This window comes from Aulonocara stuartgranti (genome assembly GCF_965226115.1).
Source record: "Aulonocara stuartgranti genome assembly, chromosome: 18".
Classification (NCBI taxonomy): Eukaryota; Metazoa; Chordata; class Actinopteri; order Cichliformes; family Cichlidae; genus Aulonocara; species Aulonocara stuartgranti.
The window spans coordinates 21,453,003-21,475,820 of record NC_138954.1 but is presented as its reverse complement, the minus strand read 5'-3'; the positions used below and the strand labels follow the sequence as shown (position 1 = coordinate 21,475,820).

The following is a 22,818-nucleotide window of genomic DNA, read 5'->3' as shown; positions in this document are numbered from 1 at the left end:
AATTGAGCCTCATTGTCCTCGGAAAAAAGGGGGGGAAAAGCCAGCTTTTTATAAACTCAGCAGACAGGCATGTTGTCACACAGACGAAAACACATTTGGAGTTTATGAGATTCATCTGCAGGAGATGAAATCATCCAGAACAGTTGAATGATTATGTGTATCACTTTATAAATGGTTTTTAGTAATGACTGATGCATTATTTAGAGAAACACCACACTATAACAAATACTCCAAACAATCCAAAGGAATCCTTTTAATTTTCCTGTTTTATTTCTTTACAGTGAGTGTTTTTCTCCAAATGCACAGAGTACACGCTTGATATTTGCCAAACTTAGCTTTTCCTCCTCATATGCAAAGCTGACGTACTTTGTATTCTGCAGATTTTAAAATGTGCATTATTTACATCAGATGTGATTATGCGTCCGCAATGGATTTCAGTGCTTCTTGGCACATCACTACGTATCAGTAGAATAACATGAAAGCCAGCCACCGCAAAATGTACGGCAGCCGTCCCGCTGCTTGCGTGTATGTGTCCTAATGAGATGCAAACAAAACATAAGACCACTCATCAAAGCACCGTTCAGTGAACTCATGCTCAAAATATCCACATGGTGATGTAAAATTATAGGATTTTGTACAGCATCGAGGGTTGTTTTGTTTGAGGAAGTTGGAGCTAACCTATAACACAGAGTGGTGCAGTGGTTAGCGCTGTCATCTCACAGCAATGAGATGACAGGTTTGAATCCACCAGCTCGTTGGGGTTTTTCTGTGAGTTTACTTTACTCTGGCCTTCGTCTCCCTCCACACGTTCATAGTTATGTTGTGATTCTAAATTAGTCATCTAGATTGTCAACCTAGGCTAGCTTTTAAGAAACTTAAATGTGCTTAACTAGAAGTACAAAGCAGAATAAAATGGAAGGGCTCAATGAAAGTACAAATACCTTAAAAAATCAACTGATTTTAAAACTGCTCTCGCATTAGTGTGCATTTTCTACCAGTGTAAAAACACAAGCAAACAAAGAAGCCTTAAGTTTGGAGTTATTATGTGATGTATGTAATGAGTAAATGTGGGGTGTTTTTTCTTCTTTTAAATGAGGCTTTAAATTTGTATCTGTAGTTATAAATGTTAACACGCTAGTAAGAACATTCCAACCCAGTGGAGAGCTCTGTGATAAACGGATCGTTCTGTTCCAGGAGTGGTTCATCGAATTAAACGCAGACAAAAAGGATCTTTTCAGTTTGTCTTTTACAGCAAGGCCGTTTTCAGCTACTGTCACTGTGCAAGTTTATCATGTTACACCTGCATTTATTAATCACCGAAAAGACTCTTTCCTGGTGAAGTCAGCAGAACTGAAAGGGAATTTCATGCAAAAAAAACTAACCCACCCAGCCCGAAACCCCGGGATTTCACACATATACTACCCTTCTCACAGAACAGAGCTGACCCTAACCAAAGCAGAAAGACAAGTGGGGGGCCCCAGTGCAAAACTGATGAAGAGGACAAGCACATCAGACGCCGCACAGGTCTTCAGGAGGAAGTTTCATTAAATAGCAGTGCTGTTGTATGATATCTTGTCTTGTTTGGTGTTGTGTTTGGTTTAGCTCACACAATGTGTTTGTAGAACACAGGAGTGGTGTTCGCTAAAAATGGACCGCTGAAACAATCGTAAACAACTAATGACATGTAATTCTGTGAATTCAGTGTCTTTTGCATTTCTGATGAATTCCATGTCATATCAGATCAAATACAAAAGGAAGGTCAGCTAAAAGGTAACCCTGAACTTTAGATTTCACTATACCTTGTCAAAAAGGGGCACCCAGATTCTTTAAAGTCACCGAGAACCATGTGACGCTTTGGTTTAAAAGGAAAGATGAATTGCACCGACTAAGGAATTATAAGGTTTTCACACCATAGCAGCCGCGCGCATAAACACCCACGTGGTTAGATTTGTGAAAGAGCTGTGATTGAAGCTGGGGCTAAATTAAGAGGAAAGACAGATTAGAAGCTTAACGGAAATCAAGCCAAGGCTGTTGCTCTCATTTGGATGTTGGAAATTAGACCGAATAGTGAATAAATCTAGGTGCTTTACTTTCGAGAGCACCGTTCCCACCAGTTATGCAAATTAGCCTTCAAAATGCACACAATAATCGAATGATGTGGCGCTTTGTTTGGAGCTTTGAGCGTGCTTATTTTATAGGTTTAACAGGGACGAGAGCGGCGCCTCCTCGTTTTGCGGCTTCTTCGTGGCTGTCGTAAAATCGTAGAGCTACAATGAAACGGGGTGTGATCCTCCACTTGGTGTTTCCTTCCTTCTAGCATGGGTCTGGGCCTTATAAAGGCCTGTGTGGTGTGCCACAGACACGCCGCCTTTCTGCTGTGTGGAGAAATGTGTTCAATCACCATGGCTACTGGACAGACCCCTGCTGTGGTTATTAGGATTTCTCTGTCTGCTCGCACAGGTTAACCACTCACTGTCTGTGTTACGGATGCGAATGTGAGTGAGTGTGTTCAAGAGGGTTACAGGTCAAGAGGTGATTTAATATTATAATTATAGAGCCAGAGTGGTGGGTTTTTTTAAAAGCAGGATCTCACCTAGAATGGATCAGCTCGGACCGCGCTGCCTCTCAACAGTATGTGAGAAGGGGGAACATGAGAAAGCTTTAAGCTGTATTGATTCAGCCGACTACTCTCGGAGTGAGTACCAGAGGATCTGAAGACAGAATTATCCATGCACCATTTCCTCCCCTGCTCCTGTGTGGAAAATTCTGCAGTTCCAGCTTTGTCGTAGCCTACATACAGCAGAAACACACACACACTCAGGGCCCCATAAACATTGTGCTTAGGGACACACACAGCAAGAGAGAGAGACACACACACAGCGTTGAGGTTTGATGTTGCAGAATAATAGTTGTTTGATTTATTTATAGTCATTCCCTTCCATCTGAATGGCTCTGCATATTTTTTTGTTAAATTAATCTTAAAATAGGACAAGCAGACAGATTAAAAAAAACCCTGCAGAAGCACGCTGCTGTAATGCTGTAAAATTTAGGATTTTCTCTATAGGCTGCTACATCATTTTTCCCATATTAAGTTATGCCGTAATGTGGGTTATTATAGCGGTCTCTGAGCCTACATAAAGTGCGCTGAGGTCTTTATAAACACTAATAACACGCACTTGGGTGCTCCAGTTTCACTCTGAGTCCATATGAAGAGATTATGGGAAGCCATAAAACTGTGGAGGATAAGTCCCACCAATGAAATCTGAATTTCTGAGACACGGGGCATTGTCTGCATATGCCTCTTTGCCCTGAGTATCCTCCTCCTCTACTCCCCACCCGGTTTCTCCTGAATAATGCACGATGGACACCCCCTCCTGCGCTTCCTCCCTTCAGCCCCCTCCTCCGCGCCGGCCCTGTGTCCAATAGCCGACGCGCATTTTATCAAGCTATCTCTTCTGAGCCAATCCCAGTCCACTCAGTGATCCCTGTAAACCGGATGCCCTCCCTTCTGCCCCTCAAACAGACGTAATCTGTGGATCAGAGAGGCAGGCGCCCAGTCAGTGCGTGGACTTGGTGTCGGATGAAGAAGATGGGAGTAAGAATAAAAATTAAAAAAATTAAAAAAGAAAAGAAATACTCCCCGCTGCAGAATCAGAAGAAACTGCGATCAGCGCCCCCGCGACAGGAGAATGAGTCCTGCTGCTTCACCAGCAGGGTGAAGGGAAATCTTGTGAGTATGCCATCATGTCAAATGCATAACCTAAAACGGGGATGTGGTGTTTTTTTGGTTAATCCGGTGCAGTCGGCGCAAAACCGGCGGTTTAGTTAAAAAGAGATGATGCATCTTTTTTTATATATGTGCGTTTTTTAATAAAGTATGAATGAGCTGATTAATACGTGGCTGGATGTGAAACTCTGTGGCGGTGTGTGATGTACTCCGGGTTGTCGCTCGGTACTATCGAGGCGGCTTTAGCTCTCAATGCCACTCATTTCTTCTTCTGGGCATCCGTGTGACTAAAGGAAGAGAAGGGGAAAAGGGCGATTTCCGATTGCTTTGGCAAGTATGAATCCTTTTAAAGCGCACTTCAGTTAAAAAAAAAACGCTCTCGCAGACGCGTCGATTGCACACGGTGGGCAGACAAACGCTGCCCTCCCTTCTCGGAAAGTTTTAACGGTGTGTTTAAAAGAGCTCAAAAGAATCACGCCGAGAGGCTTCAGTGCAGCATAACTTTGACTGCTTTCACTCAGCAGACAGTCTTTCGTTCACACTGAGGCCTGAAAGTCGGCTGATAAATGGTGTCTATTATTTTTCCCAGCCGAACAATGCGTACCGGCTTTGTTTGGACCATCTGTCATTGTATCGACATTACAGCCAGCCCTCCTGCCCCACAAAGAATCCTGAGTGGGAGACACCTGAAGCGCAGACAGCAGACGGCGGTCGTTCAGAGCCGCCACCCGTCTCTCGCCAAGCCGTGACTCATGGTGTGGTCCGTCTGAGTGGATGGGTGCGTAACGCGGCCACAAAATAAACAGGCGCTGGAACAAAGTGTTGCAATTGAAACATGATTTGTTTTTGGGGAAGGGATTCCACATCATGCACGCGTGTCTGCTGATGTGTGGTTTATCCTCAGATGTACGCTGGGACTGGAATAGTGCAAGTAGAGAAAAGCGTTTGCTGTATTTGCGCATCCTGAATTCTCGGAAACAGCTTGTTGCGCATCTGACTTCCTCCCGGAATTTTTGGGCCTTCGGCACATGGCGAAAAAAACAAAACAGCCAGACTGCCATTTTCAGGGTGGGCACACACACACACACACACACACACACACAGATACAAATAAACACACTCCATCACAAGCACTGCACACTCAGTTTGGGGCATAGAGGCCTGATAAGCAGCACAGCTTTGACCCTCCAGTTAGTTGAATGCAGCTGAGGCCAGGAGACTTCAGAAACTGCACTGCTTAGCTTATAGACACGTGGTACCAAGCACTAATATGCCTTAAGGTTAATGAGGCAGTCTCCATAAATTCTTTTGCCATCTGGATATAGTAGGTCTAGACGCTTAGTGCAGCACTACATTTTACCCACTATAGATTACTCACAGAGTGATTTGATGAAAAGAAAAATCAATGGAATTGAAGAAAAAACATTTACCTACTGCCAAGAGCCATTTAACTGCGTGTACTTTAATTTCTTTTACATAAATTAGTGGGAAAATCTGTCTCAGTAAGCCGTGTGGTGGAAGAACACTCCTGATAGGCACTGATGTGATCAGCTGTGATGGCCTCGCTTCCATCCCTGTCAGGACTGAGTTACATTTAATTCACTTTAGCCGTGTCCCCTGTGAAGTAGAAAAAGCTGCTCCCTCACATTACAGAGCAACCAATGTCCGGGTGCATAGCTGTTTAATTCGGTTTCAGAGAGTTATCGGGGTGGGATAAGTGAACGGAGCAAAGCCAGCGTCTTCCTGCCGCTGTAATGTGGACGCAGGGGCGGTTTGGATGTTGGCTTATCTTATCTCCTGCTTGGATCTATGATCATCATTCCTGCATAGCTCATTATCACATATGATGAGTTTCATCAGCTGCACCCTGCAATTATGTTGAGAAGCAACCTGCTATCACAGCGGAGAGGCTCTCAGCCGCAGATCACTGTTGTTCCTCCATTACACGGCATCTATTTCTCAACAGAGTCCGCAGAACAGTTCCAATTAAACATTATTGTTGCTTTAGTTCGTCTCTGTCGGTGGAAATGCAGCGATGGCACAGGGGATCATCATCAGCAACAGCAGCTGGGGTTCGCCGATTCGTTCATTCTGGCTCAAATTCAACTCCTGGATGACGAAAGTGTTGAGGATAGCACAGCTCAGTTCAGCTGCACTCATTCAGCACGACTGCCTTTTTTTAAATAGCAAAAAACTAGTTACATCTTGTATATTTTTATAAATCCGTCTCTGTCTAAGGATCCAAAACAGCCAATACAATACAATCTCACAACTCCTGTGAAGAAACCTTGCGGTATGTCCATGCATCTCAGCTAAATGGAAGTTTAGGCCTGAATGCGTTCATATCAACAGGATCCTGTGTGTGTTTGTTCTTCCCCTGTGTGTGTGTCTGATTGGGTAATGGGTAAATGGAAAGGCTAGGTAATGGAGACCCCTGCACCCTGCCTTAGGCATTGTGACATACTGCGTGTCTAGATGAGTGTATGACCTCTAACCTCTTGTCTAGCCAACGGCTCAGGTCCGCTTGGGTCAAGCCAGGTGGCTTTCAAAAGCCTACTGGCCCGTTCACAAGCAGATGACATTTAAACTCTTTGCACGTCGGCTGATCAGCAGCAACATTAAAGCCACTTGCCATAACATTGTGAACGCCCACCTTGTCTTGCACCAATATTGCACCTCTTGATGGGTGGGCCTCCAGGATTGTTGGACCTTTGTCGTGTTTCTCAAGCTGTTCCTGAGGAGTTTTTGCCGCATTGTGGTGGACGCCGCTGCTATCAGGGAATACCCTCGCTGTGGTAGGTACACTTGATCTACGACCATATTCGGAGGGGTTTGATATGCAGATCAACGCACATCTCAGAGGAACGAAACAGTCCAAAATAAGATCTACTTAATTCAGCCTTTTCCTTACTTCTTAAATTCAGCTCCCGAGAAATGGCCTTTCTCTCGCAGCAGCTCAAAATCCCAAATTAAGATCTTAAAATGCTCTTTTTCTTCTCTCTGCGCTGGCCGTTTGTTTATTTGAAATGACTAACCCAAGAAAAGAGTAAGAATCAATCACATATATATGATTGGACTGCACAATATCAGAAATCAGTCTCAGTGATCGAAATCGAGCCTTTGAGTCTCTGTGCATTTTATCTCCTGCTTTTCTTGTGTTTCTCCTGCTATTATCCAACTGGGCAGAATAATTGGTCTTAGCTTGATTTATTATTTTGCTCTTCTTATGGTTCTGAGAGGAGACAAAGACGAGAGGAGACAAAGAAAATGGTTGTCTGGCTTTGTGTTACAGGTAAATTTATAGAGTAGTAGTCGTGGGAAATGCTGATTATGGTGCTAAGAAAACAAGTTAAACATCTCTGGAATAATCAGATTTTACCCGTCCCATGCCTACATATTTTTTTTCCCCCAAACAGCCTGATTCTTCTTCTGCTTTTATCTTAAAGGGTCAAAGTGTAGTTGACCAATAAAGATATGAGAAACAACAGATTTAAAAATCCAGACGCAGATCGGCTAATCTGCTCGTTTTTCCCACGTCGTGGTTGCGGTGTTTAATCTCAAACTACCGTAAGACACAAACTAGCCTTGAACCTGTCGCTGCTGAGAGAAACAGCCCGTCTCCATTCTGTCACTACATGCTCTCTATTGTATCTCTGCACAAGAAACTCCCCATTGGAAATTTTGGAATCTTTCCCATTGTTCCTAAAGGAAAGGGGGGCTTTCATATGGAAGTGGGGAACGCCAGGAAATGACTGGCATTTTTTGTGGACAATTTGAAAATAAACTTGTGGGTCCTCACTTCTCTCTCAACAGCCAAGCACAAAACTAGAAATTAGAAGTGAGGGTCATGGTGTTAACAATTCCCTCTTTCTTGTGTTTGCTGCTGTAATTTGTCCCCAAATCTATATTTTCTTCTACTGGAGACGCGCCACCGCAGTTTCCGCTTTTTGTCGAGAGCTTTGCACCCTCTTCTCGACAGTTTCTTGAATGGACGCATTCTCTCTGTCTTTTTTTACTTTTCCTTTTCCTTCAGTATTTGTCCTTATTTTGCCTTATCTTCCCCCCGCCTGTCTTTAAACACAACCCCGCTGCTTGGGCTCTGCTTTATGAGGTGTGACAGTTGAAGTCTGGTTGCCGAGGCAGGCCGCGTGGACTGGAACGTAAAGCTTTGCATTCAGCCGGCTGCAGCCGGGTTTGTGGAGGACTTAAACTCACTTCACCCCTACAGTACCTCGTATACAGGAACTGCCTTCATTATGCTGAGCTGGCATGAAAGTGCAGAACTGGAAGGAGGGGAGAGCGGGGAGAGGGAAAAAATAACACTTTAACCTCGGAGCTCGTAGTTGAACACATGCAGTTGCTACCTTTGAAGGGAAAAACTGAAAGAAGATTAAAAGCAGATGTTAATTGAATTAATTCATCACTTCAGCTGCACAAAGTTTAGCCTCTTTTTTTTCTTGTGTATTTTGGCTAAAAGTGTTCATAGCTCTCTCTCACTGCTTTGATTTAATACTAAACAGGCTTTCTCAGACGATCAGCCTCTCCACCCCACAGATTGACACTCACACCTTACCCTCCTCCTCAAACTCCTCTTGTTGTTTTTCCCACCGGGCCAGGGGTAGTTCCCAGGTATTTGACCAGTCTAGCGTAGCAGGGAGGCTGGTTGTTGTGTCCTCTGTGAGACAAAGGCAGCGTGCCTCAAGTATAGGGATGAAAGGAAACGGGGCTGTGCAGCCACTCATTTTTACAATGGGAAACCTCCTTAGCGAGGCTGTAGGGCAAATGACCACCTTCTCTCTTCCTTTTCTTTAACAAGCACCGAGGCTGAGAGCGTGTCTCTATCTTTTTTCTTTTTGTAGTAGGAGGAGCAGCGCCGCGTATATACCTATAGATGTGAGTTTGTGTGCGCGTGTAAAGGAGGAAGGGATATCCTTTGTCTCTGCGCAGAGTGCTTTTTGAGCTTTCGCTTCCTTACACCTGCTCAGCTGACAGATGGTGCTTCGCTGTTAAAAGATGAACCAGCAACCGAGGTTGAAATTGTTAAAAGATGGGTGGGGGAAATTTAAGGGAGATATCAAAAAAATAAATACGTATGCCATTTAAAAATGTTGCTGGATCCTCTCTTCAGTAAAAGGGGACACGGACATTGGGTGTTTTGCTTTCTTCAAAATTGAAGGAATTACCTTCAATTACCAGTAAGAAAAAAAAGAAAGAAATAAAAGCCACTTTTAAGATATTAAAAGCAACAAAATCTGTTCAACTTCACAGTGTTACATTTAAGGCTCGATAAGGGCTGTAGGACATTTTGGCGTCGGTGAGTCTAAAAACCTAAAAACATACAATATGATGTGAAAATGCCTTTAATTTTATGAGCAAATGATATATTTTTTCATTAAATCTTCTATATTGGTCCTCAGTGTAGTGTTGTCAGGAGGGGCGGGGGGTGGGAGCGGAAGCCGCAGGAGTCTTTTATGGCTCCAGGTCCAGAGACAACCTGTTCTCAGGCACTTCTCTCCTGGCACTTTTTTATGACATCATAAATTCCTCCATTTCCTCTGACCAGCCCTAGGTGGGTATAAAGGACGTACCTGGCCAGTAATTGTCTGTCTGGCCCTCTCATCTGTCGGATTCCTAATGCTGCTGGTGACCTCCTCCAGAGCCAGACTCTCAGACTGCCTCAGGATACAGAGATCTCTTAGATCTGCACCGTGGACCAATAAAAACTGTAGTTTATTTGTTGAGTGATCGAAAAAAAAGAGTGAGAGAGAAGAAGAAACAAAAAAGCTTGTTTCTAGTTCATTTAGATTAGCAACGAGAGTCAGCCTGGCACCCACATTATGGAGGCCTCTCTGCGTGCATGTGCTCTTCAGACCGTCAACATCAACCCACTCCCACTCTCAGACCTGTTGATACCTTTTGTTTGTTGAAATATGAGGACGAACAGCAGAAAAGAAGGGATTAGGGGAAGAAAGACAAAGTTTTTTTTTTTCTTTTTTTTTGGAGGGAAGGGGGCCCAGAAACACTCAGCGCTCACATTAATCTGACGCTCAGCTCGGCTGGCCTCAGGGAGGCTCGAACAATACACACACCAGCATGACAACATTCCTGGAGGTTAAAAAGGTCAGGGGTCACCCAGTGACCCCACCCTGCCAATCAGTTCCAGGGCACTAACTCGGGGCCTTTGTTTTTGCTTTATGTCTTCGCACTTGTTGAACAGACTCTGAGCCTTATGTTACAATGTGCCCTTTGCTCTCTAATAGACTGGATTGGCACGGAGCACTTTTACGTTTGTTAAGTCAGTTTTGGCTTAGATAATAATCGTTTTTTTAAAAACAGGGAGGGGGCTGCGAAGAAGGAGAGCGTAGCAGTGTTTCATTGCTGCAGCTTCGGGGTTCAGAGGCTTAAATGCAAAACAGAACATGGCGAAAGAAAACACATTAGCCCGAGGCTGCAAAATGTGCACATTGACTTTAAAAAGCTTTGGCCAGGTTTGCTTGGCAGTATACTTTTTAATATTATGTCTGTAGCCTATGGCGCATACTATAACCCAGCCAGATGTTTGGCAAGCCCACATCTATATATGGGAGCAAAAGGAACCACGGCAAAGCAGCCAAGCTGTAATTATTGTCCATATTTTCAATTGATTTATGCCCATTTTATATAATCAGCCCTCCCGGGTCACTTATTAGTCCAACATAGGCAACGTCGATGCTCAAAGTTGTATTTTTCCTTCCTCATGGAAAATCCAGCTTCGTTTTTCTTCTTCTTCTTCTTCTTCTTTTTTTTTTTTTTTTGCAAACAGCACAGCAGACTTCAAATAAAGTCTGCGAGCCGTCATTAAAGTGGAGCGTATGCATGTGTAGGCATGGAGTGGCATGTGAGGCCCCTACGGGGAGACTGCAGGTCTGTTAGTCATTATGACTGAATGTACAGTATACACTGGAGTGGACACGCAGCTACATTAAAGCCTCACCCACGGCCACATTGGACCACCCCAGAGACACACCGCTGGCACTTCCTCTGCCCGCTTCCATCGCTCAGCCTCAAGGGAAGTGCGTTTAGGGATTTCCTGAGCAAACTCGGGGCAATTAATCGTGGGTTGATTAGGAAACTTTCTAGTGAAAATCCAATTAATTGTAAGAAAACATTGTACTCTTTTCCTTCTTTTTTGTGTTTGTTGTTCTGTGCATTGAAATAAACACCCTCCTGCGTTTTCTTGTCTTCTAGGTTTTCCCACCCGGCTCCGTGAAGATGATTTCAGTCAGGTATACTTCACCACAGCACTCACTTTCTTGCAAAAATATTCACAGTGCGTCACAGAAAGATGGCTATAAACCTCTTGAATTTTATCCTGCATGCCAAATCCGCTTATACAGTGGAGGAAGGAGACACCGCTCTCTATTAGTCTGCAGTTAGAAATGAAAGCCTATCTTGGCTGCAGCTGTGGAGGAGCTCCAAAGATGGGGACGTTTATTGTCAGGAGCAAATAGAGGCCTTTTTATTTTGTCTAGCAGCTGACGCCTCTCCCCACCCACTCCTCCATAACCGCTTTTGTCAGTAATGTAGAGTGGCCTGCTCGGGCAAGAGCGAGAGACCATGAGAGTTTCAGAGTGGAAAGGGAAAAAAAAGAAAAAGAAGTGGAGTTAGCTGTTGATAGGCTCGGGGAGGAAAGGCACGGCTGTTTGCCATATGGCGCAATTATCAGCTATTTGAAATGATTATCACTCTCCATCAATACAGTGTTTAAATGTATATATCTGAGTGTGTGTGTGTGATTTGATCTCTGGTTTGTGCCCCCGGTGTAATGTTGAGATTCTGTGACCTGCAGCTTGGCCCCCCATTTAAACTGGGATAGCTATGATCTACCCACCTCTAACCCCAATCCCTCCTCCCTCTGTCACCCCCTCCTTCCCTAACACACACACACACACACACACACGCAAAGTCTACCAGCACAAAAGAAATATTCAGCTGTAGAGAGGGGGTCTCTCAGAGGGCGCGACATTGAACTGGGGGGGGGGGATTAAGTAGAAATGGCTGGCTGACACTGGGGTTGCCATGGCAAAGCCCCCTTTTTCTCCTCTCCCTTCGACCCTCCGCCTATTTTTCATTTTAGGTCTTATTGTGGGGGCGAGGTGTAAGTGTGTGTGTGTGTGTGACTGTGATGGAGTAGGGACAATCTAATTCGACATATGAATTTAGGCTCTTATCAGAAGCTGCCCTGCTTCACCCCGGGAGAAAAAGAGACCTCTGCTTCAGTCAGAAAGAAGAGAAACATCCGAACACGTGATGTTACAGACCTGCTATCTGCTGAGTATCATTAAATATTATGGTGCATTTTATTTAGCAGTTAATGTATTCCTGTCATTTAAAAAAAATAAAAAATGACTTGAACATCTTTGCATGTACACAGAGGAAAGCATCCCACGGCAGAATTCAGAGGCAGTAATTCAAAGACGCGGCGTACGCACGGGACAAAGAACCAAAAAACAAATTGTCTGTTTTATGACTGAATTACAGCGGCAGTAATATGGCGCATTACTCATCCGCTGCAGCCGGGGCGTTATCACGCTAGCCTCATGCTGGCCTCCCAGCAGCCCCAGCAGAGTAATGGATGCAGGTCGAGCTCGCGCGATGACATCAGCACCCTAAGCCGATGAAATGGGGCGATGAATGACCATAGATCAGCGTTTACCAACCTGACGTCAGCCCCTGCTCTGTGCAGCAGTGCACTGACACCGCCGGCAGTTGTTCCCTCAGATACTGGTCCGCTTCGGACAAAGGGAGCTCACAGCAGGACGTCAGTATTGTTCTCCGGACTCTGTGTCCATAAGACCTGTGCCAGGATTGAAGATGGTTAAGCAGAACTGCTCACAGGGTCTTTAAAGAGTAGAAATACAAGCATATGCTTATTATATTTTAGTAGAATTCAGCCTAATTACAGAAATCCATTTTCTCCCCAGTGCCCAGATATTTGTCTCTGAGATTTTATTTTATGCTTCCACCACAAAAAGACTGAAGATGAATGGAAGCACTACTTTGTAGTGAAGAAATGGCTCTAATGAACACCGCTGACAGAATGATATGTGGGTTATTTATAGAAGCTGGGACTTTGTTTCTGGAAAGATGGTTTCGGTATGTAACGTTTTGAATGTTTTTTTTTCTCAATGCTGTGATCAAGAAAAACAAAAAAAGAAAACGGCATAAATCAAAGAGCTCAGACAGATCTCACAAAATCTATGCAAAAGAAGCCAAATTTATCCTCATGGCTACACACCACAGGAGGAAATGGAGAAAATGTTTGTCTGCGTGTGTGTTTTTCTTCTTCTGTTTTCATGTGTGTGAAATCAGTCTTTAAAGAGAAGACAGTGGGATATCAGCGCTAACAACTTTTTCTTCATCTGTGTTTCAGATGCTGTTACGAGCAATTTTCATCTGAAGATGAAAGACTTCGTGTTCCTCTGATTAATGAGGTGGTAGTAAAGCTCTAAAGCAGAGCCTCTCAGCTTATGCTCGAGCTTAAGTATGCTTCGTGATGCTTTTGTGTGTGTGTGTGTGTGTGTGTGTGTGTGTGTGTGTGGAACATAACCAGAACTGTCATTGCCCTGAGGACAGCGGACTCATTCTGCCACTGTCTTGTGTCGTTATGTCCTCTCGTTACGCAACCTGACCTCTGTGGTTCTGAGCATCGTCCCCGTCCCCCTGTCCCATGCCTGTCTGACTGGCTCTCCTCCCTCCTCTTCCTCCACACCCTGCCTCCCGTGTCAGCTCGGCTCACGGTCACAGCTGCCGTCCTTCCTCGCCTTGCTTGCCTCGGTGAACATTCAACGCTGTCGGTGAGTTTGGTATGGACACAAAAAACCATCGACCGTTGACTGTGCCCCGTGGTTCGCTCCGACGGCGTCAGGAACGAGCGAAGGAAGAAAAAAAAAATGAACAAAGGGGCAAAGTGGCTGCATGAAAATCCGGTGACGAGAACAGACGCACACAGCCACGCCGCACACAAAAGTGACACTCTGTTTCCACTGTACCCGAAGACCTAAGGTCACAATCAACATTCATTGCTGTCGCTGGGTTGGACTGTGTAGAAAAGCTCACTGAACAATGAGTGCAACTGTGGCCCAGATCTGCCTGACTCGCGTCTCAGCCAATCAGTCGGCCGGATGTGAGGCACTCTGATTATTTTATTTATATACTTCTTGTTTTTCACTTCTATTTTCTCCCTCCTTCCTCCCTCCCCGGTGCTGGGAGTCTTAAGGGGAAAGAGAAGGAGAGATAGAGACACAAATAGACTCCTGGCTGCTTGCTTGTCCTCATCCTCCTCTCCTCTAATTGATGGTTATGTGTGCAGCAAGGGGGAAGGAAGCGGAGTGAATGTGTAATCATTTGGAGTCTCTTCTCCTTTAGATGTTTCATCCCTCTCTTTTTTGTTTGTCTAATTATACACTGAGCTGAGTTAACTCTGCGTTAACTGTGCGCCTGTGCTGGCAAGAGAGACGGGCTGATGGAGAGGGAGGACAGGGAGAACAAAAACTCCAGAAAGCTTACAGCAGTAGATAAACGATTATCTAGTTTTCACTAGATTTTGCTCGATGTTCCCCCTCATGCAAACGTGCTGGGAGAAGGAAGGAAATTCCGGCTGTATAAAGTCGATTGTTTCCACCTTTCTCACCGAGGATGCCTCATTATCTGTGTTTGAGTTTCATGAGAGGTTTCCTGCCTGCCCCTGTTTGTTTGTGTGTGTGTGCGCTGGCTAAGATAGAGGACCTGTCTGGTGATCTCACGGTGCAATATGTCATTTTCCTTCTATGCTAAAGCCTGCTGTCTCATGGGGAGGGGGAAAAAAGCAGTCTATAACCTTGTCTTCCTTCGCAGTCTGGGACCGGCCACACCGCTGCCATTTCTCATTGTAGCCGCCTGCAACGACTTCTGTAATTCAAGTAAGGTGAACCCAAAGCTCACACATGTGATGTATGGGTGTAAGAATGTTTGTGTCACTGATTTGTCAATTAAACTAATAAAGTTGAATCAGTTCATTAGGCTGATGTGATTATTTACTGTTCGGATTAACTCGTGTTTCACGTAAGAACGATCTTTGTCATCTGTGTCATTTAGTCACCAAGTCCCATGTCCGTGTACCCCCGCCTCCCAAGTCTCTCTGTATTATTCATAGAAAAGCACTCTGTGCAGTGGTGCAGAAGAGTGGAGGTGATGTAATAGTGGCCGTGAGCGTGGCTTCGGACTGTCATTTGGGATGGATTCATGCGACAGGAGAAAACGCTCGGTTTGTTCAGCCTTGTTGGTGTCGCCAAAAGGCGCAGCTGATGGCAAGAGACGATAAATAAAAGTGTCATCACAGTTTTGTTGAAATTAAACTCGGAAAGTTATCCAAACCATAAAATGTATAAAGGGAACAGTGTGAAAGCCCACATCGTGTGAACCAGTGTGTAAGAAGCTGGGATGCTGAGAGACACGAGAAGAAACCTCGGGAACAGACTTGAGCTGGAAACAAATCCAAGTGTTATTGAAACGTTGTTTCACAGCACCTCAAAGTGACACTACCCCCATCTAGTGCTGAGCTGTACACACAGCCTCCCTCTGTAACGATGTGGAAATCATGTATCATTTATTTAGCATAGAGTAGCTGAGGGAAACTGACCAACCACAGCCGAGTATTTTGGTTAGCTTTAATTTTTAATTGATCTTGGGTTTTTTTTTGTTTGTTTTTTACAGAAGTGCATTCCTTGTCATTAATCTTTAAAATTTTAAATTGCTTTGGAGCATTACAGAAAAAAACAACAACATTAGAGTGTTACAGTTAAATCATTTCCAACCCTGGCTTTGGTTTGGTGTAATTAAAAGTGCTACATAAATTGGGAATTATCAATTTGTTGAGATAAATAATTTCTACATCACATTAGTATTGAGAAATTAATGTGCTCAAAAGCAGACAGCATATGTGTAATTTCAGTGGGCTAAACAAGCATACTTTGGATTGATTGTCAGGTAAATATGTTATTTTCATTCTTCTTCTTATTATTATTATTGTCATTATTATAGTACTGTATAAAAGCCTTGAGCCAGCCGTCATGTTTTTACAGTTCTCTTTCATGGAACTAGACTAAAGTGGTCTCGCACTGTAGTTTTTTTTCTTTGGACATCGGTTGCTTTTTCACTTCTGACCTTGTTCTATGAAGGATTCAAGCATAAAAAGGGCAACGAACTCCAGGGATGAACCAGTGTTGTGTCGACAAATAACGGACAACTTGTTAAAGAACAAATGTTAAAAACGATCTTTACCCACTTTGTTATAAGATGCTTTCTTTAAAAGACTCTATGATAATGATGATAGTAAGTAGGGACGGGTACCGGTTCTGACATAAACGGTAGTAACCAGACCGAAAAGCAGCGCACATTTCGGTGCTTTTTTTTTCCTGAGATGTCACTTTGGATTCTATAGCCAATCATTTTAGGTTTCCGAGGATAGTAGGCGGGCCCAGGTACGTACGTTCTTTTAGAGCAGAGCTACAGATTAAAAACGCCCAAGGCGAAGCGGTCAAAGTCTGGCTGTACTTCACAGCAAAAGATGCAAACTCAGCAGCCTGCAACAAGTGCTTTAAGGTGATACTGTGCAAAGGAGGTAACTCCTCGAATCTGTTGAAACACCTGGTGACGTATAGCATTTTGTTATACGCCGAGAAATGCTGCGAGACCTCACACCGGGCACATCTACTGCGGGTGTGGTGCCTGTTATTGGACCCAGAGTTAGCAACATCCCCCAAAAACACGAAGAGGAGAGTCCTGGCCCCTAGCCCTGCCAGTGTAGCAGAAATGATGACGGATGATGACGGCAGCAGCAGCCGTTCTTCTCTGCATGAGTAGCTTCATGTTGTTCGTGTGTAATTTACGTTGAGTACACTAACCAGTTATTACATTAATGCACGTAAGGTGAACTAGCAAACACCTTTGTAGTTACATGCAGCTGTGGCCTTGTTTGATGGCAGATACTCCCTGCACCCTGGCCAAAAAGGCTAAAATGACCAAAGAAAAAGTGGAAAACAGTTAAACATGAGAGGTTTTGGACAAAGTTTGTGTTTTTTCCATTGTTTAAGCACTGCTTCCAGCCAAGAGTGATGCCATAAATCCCCCATAGCTGCAGAAAAGGCTAACATTGTTATCTTTTTACAAAAAAAACAGCTGAACATGAGAGGTTTTTGGACCAATTTTGTGTTCTCCATTCTTTAAGCACCGGTTTGAGCACCGTTTAAGCACCGGCACCGTTTCAAAAGTACCGGTTTGGTACTGGTATCGGATAAAACCTAAACGATACCCATCCCTAATAGTAAGTGGTGTTGGGAATTATGATCACAGATAAGTACTGTCAGATTTTGGCCTCCTCAGAGCCCAGACCAACAGAATAAAAGACGGCCAACATCCAAAGAAGAGCTTTGAATGTCCTTCAAGCCTGGAGAATTATTCCTGCAGACTACTTAGAGATTAAGAGAAAGCTCCATGAAGAGAGTTCAGCCAGTGTTGAAGAATAATGCCGGTCACACCAAATACTGACTTTCAAGCTCTTTAGAATTGTACATGTTGTAAAGACCCACCTTTTAGCACATCCCAGCACACCCATTCACTTCACCAGATACACCTTGTTTAGTTCTCTCACCTTTGATTGGGTGTGGTGCTTGTCCTTAATTGCACTCACCTGTCACACATAATATAAGGACTGCATTCACTTTTGGCTCACTCCTTCTTCACTCCCACACGGGGCGGCAGCAGAGGTGAGGTTCTGTTTGGGGTTTTTATTTTATGTATTGTTTAAGGTAATGAGTAACTTAAATCTCTGTTTTCTTTCAGCATTGGCAGTCCATGTGTGTCTTTCCTTCCTTCTTTGCTTTATTGATTTGAGAATAAAAGGAGAACCCTGTGAATGATTAGATGACTGCTTTATTCTTATTCTAATCGGATGAGCCCATGATGCTGATTACTTAAACCCTGAGCCTTCCTTCCTTCATAACAGTACATACTCTGTTTTTGATTTATATACTTTATATAGACTCTATTTCTATTTATGTCTGTACATGTTTCAATAAATCGTTGCATACATCTCTCACTTTTCTAGCTAATTTTAAAGAAATTAGGGTTTGCTCAAGACCTTTGCAGAATATTGAAAATGTGCTCCTGACAGCACTTTGCAGCTGTACAGTCCTTTTGTATTTCTTATTTTGTCTACTTAAAAATCTTTCCCTCATTGCCATATTACATTATTACCATTAAAAAGATAAATTGCTGTTCTTTAATATTTACTCCATGTCTTACCCACAGACGCTTACCACTGCAGCCAAGTTTATCGTAGTGAGTAAAACTTAACACTAAAACCAATCAAATTTTAAAAAAAAATCTAATTTTGATAACTCTGCTGCCTACAGGCTGTTTCTGAAGGAGCCTCGGTTCCTTGCATGCACAGAATCTAGCAAAATATAATTAAGATAAGACGAGAAATACTTTATTTATGCCAACAGCTGGGAAATGACTGTGTTTAAGCAGAAAATTAAATGGAAAATACAAAAAATGAAGATCTTCATAAATCAGAATATAATACAATAAGATTACCTGCATTCATTTTGTGTTTAATGTGTAACGAGGTATTATACTAAGTCAAAGGTCAAACTAGCTTAACCACAGAAAAGCTACAGGTTAAAATCAGGGCAGATTTCTCATCTAACTGTCAACAAAGAAATACCTGCTCTGCAACATTCTTTAAAGAAACAGATCCCACATTGTCTTTCTGCTTATGTTACTGGAAATTCACCTAATGTTTAACGACTTCCTGGGTTTTTTATCACGTGGCACAGAACTTCCAGAAAACTTCTCACAGTGAGAACTTTCAGAGCTGGAATCTTTCAGCGTGAGAAGATAAACAAAGAACTAAGATAAAAGGAGGCATGCAGTGTCACGTGTTAATGTGGACAAATTCAACAGCACACAAGCAGAAGTGGTTTTAGACCTGAACAGGTACTCAATGTTTCCCTGAAACCACACAACCACTCATGGAACTGGTTACTCTTTCTCACCACAGCTTAATTCATGGACAACTCTTATATTTACAATGAATACAAACATTTAATATTACACAAGCTCTTAAAACTGAGTTGATATCTGCAGCATATTTGTCATTTGCAGCAGGCTCCATAAGACGCCGTTCACTATAAAACAGTGAGGAATCACAGGCTGCTGAGCTGGTGGATCCTCTGCGCTCTATTCCTAAAATGATGATAGATGGAGTTACTTCTCCTGCTGTTTATTAGAAAATCACAGTGTTTGCTCTTTATTCTGTTTCTAAAAATCTCACCTTATGCGATCGACACAGTTCATCACCCATCTCAGAGCTGGATTGGCGCATGCTTTCCCCTTCTTTGTGTAGAAACTACATTAAAACAAAGCAATATGTTAATATTTATACACCCACAGTAAACACTAATGTTGTGTCAAGTTTTTTTTTTTTTAATTTTTAAAGCAGTTTGTTAAAGTAATTGTAATGATGCTCACATGATGGCATTGATGGGACACATCTCTGTGACAGTCTGGACTGAGTACCCCTCGATGGCTGAACATGGTAATCTGCCTGTCATGTACCTTCGACAGCAGTAACGATAAGCTGTGAAAGAAGGAAAGAAAACGTGTTAAATTAAAATATGTGTATGCTTATGTGTAAATGTGATTAAACAGACAAAAAATCAAAGAAAATAAGGCAAGAAGGAAACAAATACAAACCTGCTGATGTGTTTGCAGTCAGACAAACGGTAAGTGCGATCACCACCACAGCTCGGATTGGCAGCATGTCTTCTTCGTTTGTGTTGGCAGCAGTGACTCTGATGATGAAACTGTCTCGCCTTTTCAGGTGGAGTCAGAGAGGTTGTGCTGGTAAACCTGCTAATCACAGCAGCCTCATGTATACCTCAGCTCTAAACGCATCAAGACATGTGACATCATCACAAAAAGTCCCAGCATTTTCCCAAGTTAAAGATAAAAAAAGAGGAAGCGGTGGAACAGGTGGAGCAGGTGGGAGTGGCTATAAATACAAACTACACTGTGTTAGTGTCTGCATACCTTTGTTTTGACTTTAGTAAGTATGCAAATATGTGTGCACATGTTTATTTCACAGATGATATCAGTAAAAAACAAACATTCATGATGACATATTTCCAAGCAGGTGAGGAAAAGATGGTGTTCTTGTTCCAGCAAAATTATTAAATGTTAAAAATTTAATATCAGTGCAAAAAAAGTGTTCTGTCTAACGGTTCTATATGCATGTATATCTACGATCATTTTTAGTTTTTTTCATTTCTATGTTTCAAACGTCTGTCCAGAAAAAGAATCCAAACTTTAAAATGATGAATGAATAAACAAAGCAACATATTATAAAGCTTAACACGCAGTATTTGGGAGGATGATGACTGGCATACCACTGGGACCACCATCACCTTCACCCTCCACATCTTCTCGAGCTCTTCTCTGAGCCCTTGGTATTTCTCGAGCTTCTCGTGTTCCTTCTTCCTGATATTGCTGTCATTTGGAACCGCTACATCGATCACTACGGCCGTCTTCTTCTGTTTGTCACCACCACTATGTCCGGTTGGTTAGCCACCACCATTTTGTCCGTCTGTATCTGGAAGTCCCACAGGATCTTAGCTCGGTCGTTGTCCATCACCCTTGGGGGCATCTCCCATTTTGACCTCGGGACTTCCAGGTTCTATCTATCTATCTATACATACACACAATTATAAATTTATATAAATGTTAAAGATATATATATATATGCATACAAATATTGGGTCACATGTTAGGTTAACACTCCCTGACAAGACAAAAACTCCTGCAAAGCCAGCTCCTGCAACATGGGAAGTTTTATAAGGAGTGTCTTTGCGACTTACCAGGCAGTTAAAACAATTAAAACATAAAAGAGGCAAAAATAAAACTAATACAGTGTGAGACATTCAGAAGCACATGGGGATAAAGTGTTTAAAGAGGATAAATTATCAACTAATGCAAAATTACAAATAAAAATGAAAATCTGTGGAGTTGGAGAGCTGGAAAAGGTCACGATGAACATGTAGCCGGTGTATCAGAGAAACTCAGGAGAGTTTTCGCCAAGCACAACATCCCAGTGTATTTCAGACCCAGCAACACACTCAGACAGAAACTGGTTCACCCGAAAGACAAAACTCCAAAACACAAACTTAACAATGTGGTGTATGCTGTACAGTGCAGCGAGGAATGCCCAGACCTCTACATTGGAAAGACCAAACAGCCACTTCACAAGCGCATGGCAGAACATAGAAGAGCCACCTCCACAGGACAAGACTCCGCAGTCCATCTGCATCTTAAGGATAAAGGACACTCTTTCGAGGATGCCAATGTTCACATTTTTTTTTTTTTTTTTTGGTCTTTTATTTCATTTATTTGCAACAATGGTAGTAACATAACTGTAAGAGCCTTTAAGATAACAAGTGCTGTGGAATAACACTTGTACCAGGACACACACACGCAAACAGCAAAAGGAACACAAGAAACAAAGATGGTAGATACAGACGAGCGATAATCATGTCGCGTCACACAACCCATCAAATCTAAGATCTCTCCGCTGTGCCATATCAACTAACAGACAAACTAATAAAGAGGAAAACAAATGCCAAGAAATTCAAGTTGAGTGTTGAATGTGAAGATTTAAAGAAACAAAATCTTGCAGAACAGTAATTAGTGGTAATTGATCCTGGCAGCTTTTGATTTTGGGGACTACACTGAAATCTTAGAGCCGTGTGATCTTATTTACATAAGATAAATAAGATGAAAAGTGCATTGGTGTGACATGCAGGTCACCCCAATTCTGCGGATTCTGAACATATATGAACAACACTTCCCAGCAAAGGTTCAATGTTTTAGAATCTGGCAACATTGCAACACCAGGTTAAAAAGTCCAGCTGTGGATGCTGTTAAAACAATACAACAGAGTCATGGTTTTACTCATCTCCATATCTGGTTTCACTGTAGACCCCTGGAGCAGAGGCAGATACCACCTCCCATCATCAACGACCTCTGGGGAAAATCTTCTCTACTGTAACGACCACATACTTGCAACTGTGCATAACTGCACTCTGACCTGCTGGTACACTTTTGCTGTCCCCGCAGACTGAGGCTCTTGACAGCCTGAAGTGAATACTAAGCTTCATATTTCAGTAAACCATTTCCTGCAGGCAGTAATACCACGTCTTTTTCTAGGAGATACTGTACAGCTCATTTTTCCACGAAACATCATATTGCAAACAAGCTGCTCTTCACACGGCATCTTCTTTACAACACTGCTTCAGGTTAGGTCCTTCAGGTAAGGTTTGCAGGCTTTCACATATGCACAGCTCTCCTGTCACAGCATGTCAGTAAGGTCGAGGTCTGAACTCTGACTGGATCATTGCAACACCTTGATTTTTTTCAACAGGTTTAACTGTTGGACAAATGGCCCACAGGTACCCAGGTCCTGTAACTGCAAAATCAACCCAAAGCATCACAGCTCCACATATGTGCTTGACAATTAGTACGAGTATTTTGTTTTCTTACACACAATTGCGTGTAAGGAGACAAAAGAGCAACTGTCCCTCAGATTGATTGTGTGAATACAGGATGTGATCAGGTGGTGTTGAATAGAATTTAAAATTAAAGCTGGACAGTGGTCTATAAAGATATGGGACATGTGGAAAAATGATATTTTTTAGATTTATCTTGCACAATTTTTGCAGGTAAGTGCATATTAAAGTTACATGTTCCTTGGAAACAACAGGCATGTGTGGGGGTTTGATCAATTATCACTCTTAAATAAACCAGGAGACACGTGTCTACACATCCTTACCTTTCCCTGTCGATAAACATCTGTCTTTCTCTCTGCACCTTCCCATCACCTCCTCCTCCTTCTTTTCCTCATCCACCCATCATCCTCTGTCCCAGTGCTTCTTTTTTTTTTTTTTTTTTTTTTTTTTTTTCTAAATGACATCAGAAACAGCAGTATGCGACATTACGTGATGGCAGAGCTTCAGTTC

General features: G+C 42.9%; 1 long non-coding RNA gene across 1 annotated transcript; it reads left to right on the top strand.

Annotated features, from left to right (window-relative positions):
• The first annotated feature begins 3,542 nt into the window (after nucleotides 1-3,542).
• Nucleotides 3,543-14,766, top strand: LOC309694395. Its single transcript, XR_014272860.1, has 4 exons — nucleotides 3,543-3,730; nucleotides 10,955-10,992; nucleotides 13,140-13,200; nucleotides 14,603-14,766. It is a non-coding gene; the product is annotated as an uncharacterized lncRNA (long non-coding RNA).
• Nucleotides 14,767-22,818: the final 8,052 nt, after the last annotated feature.